Source organism: Mizuhopecten yessoensis, unplaced genomic scaffold, assembly GCF_002113885.1.
Source record: "Mizuhopecten yessoensis strain PY_sf001 unplaced genomic scaffold, ASM211388v2 hete_35977046, whole genome shotgun sequence".
Lineage (NCBI taxonomy): Eukaryota > Metazoa > Mollusca > Bivalvia > Pectinida > Pectinidae > Mizuhopecten > Mizuhopecten yessoensis.
The window spans coordinates 1-1,585 of NW_018481926.1; the positions used below are offsets into that span (position 1 = coordinate 1).

Consider the following 1,585-nt stretch of genomic DNA (forward strand, 5'->3'; position numbering starts at 1 on the left):
AATTATGTTTATGTCAAATTAAATTGCAGCTAAATTATGTCATTTATATGTAAGCATTGTCAGGACCATGAAGGGGGTTTAGGGTAGTATTACAGTATTTAGAAAATCTTAGTTATTGCAGTGTTTGGTATGTCGATATTGAAAGAGCATGCAAACAGGGTGCTACAGCCATGATGATTGTAACTATGGAGTGCATACAGGATTTCTATTGATTGCAAAATGCCTTGTCAATTTATTACGAGATCTATTGTGATGAAGATGTGTTTTCTTTTGCAGTTGAAAGTAAATAATGCTTTCCAAATCGGAATGGGCTACACTCAAAACATTAGGAAAGGTAAGTGTTTTGGTTCCCCATGTCATGCTTGTAGATTGATCAATCATTAAGTCACATTCTCTAAATTGGCCAGTGAGTTAATTGTAAGGGCATCTAAACTGATTATCTACCTAAAATGATACATTTCTGAATGAATTGATTGATATCAAGATTGTCCTTGTAAATCAGGGCAGGGCGAACTGAATATTTACTACTTTAATGAGAGTTTTATTGAGACAGTATTGTTTATAATTTCAGGTGTAAAGCTGAACCTTTCTTCATTGGTTGAGGGCAAGAATTTCAACCAAGGTGGTCACAAGGTCGGAATGGGTCTTGAATTTGATGCCTAAATGTTACATGTCCAAGTGGTTAGTGATATAATATAAAACCTTTGGATGCAAAGCAATTCATTCATCATCAGTGTTTAACCAGGAGAGGAGACACAACATATTAAACATTTGCTAGTCTGGTGAGGGTCCAGTCTTCACCTCATCTTTATCTAGTATTCCCAGTGTTGACACTGCCGACAGCATAAGCATGGCAGAGTTTGGTGCATGCAGAGACTGAAGACGGATTTGATGTTCACTTTGCCACCCACTTTGAATTGATTGTGGATTTCAAGAAAATGACATGATCAATCAGATATTGATTTGTACTTAGATTTATTTCTTGTTTGCTGTTTCCATTAGGTTACATTCGTTGCATAGCAAACAAGCTGTTTTCCCACTGTCCACCAATCGAGAAACCTTCATTCGACATAACGCAGGTTAGATGTGTCAGAGAATTTGTCCCTGAGAGCTTATCAAAACATTTCAGTGCTGGTAAATTAATGTACAAATATGTATCTTAATTAAAGAATTATGTGATGTGTAAAACATAGTTTGTGTTTTATGTTCCTTGCAATGTTGAAACAGAAATTTTGTAATGTTGAGGTACAAGTACAAAAAGTTGCTCTGACCAGTAGAGTAACTAATCACCAGCAATCAGTTGCCAAGTCCCTTTTGATACAGTAAATACAGATAGAAATTAAGGGGAGATCACTCCAGTTACAAAAGTGTATAGTGGAATCGTCATCTGGATATTATCAAACGTCATCCAAATTGTACTGATAGCATGCTTTGCTAAGGGGGATAGATAAATTTTAAAGGAGCCTGCCTGGGATAATGGGGTCAAATTGGCTGATTTGCTTTCATTGATGTCTCACAACTACAAATCCAATGCACCGATTTTAAGTTTTTAGGTCACCTGAGCTTTAGCATTTTACATTTCAAA

General features: G+C 36.0%; 1 long non-coding RNA gene across 1 annotated transcript; it reads left to right on the forward strand.

The window, feature by feature from the left end:
* The first annotated feature begins 223 nt into the window (after window positions 1-223).
* On the forward strand, window positions 224-1,188 carry LOC110444050. The gene is made up of 2 exons (XR_002462187.1): window positions 224-334; window positions 572-1,188. It is a non-coding gene; the product is annotated as an uncharacterized LOC110444050 (long non-coding RNA).
* The last annotated feature ends 397 nt before the right edge of the window (window positions 1,189-1,585 follow it).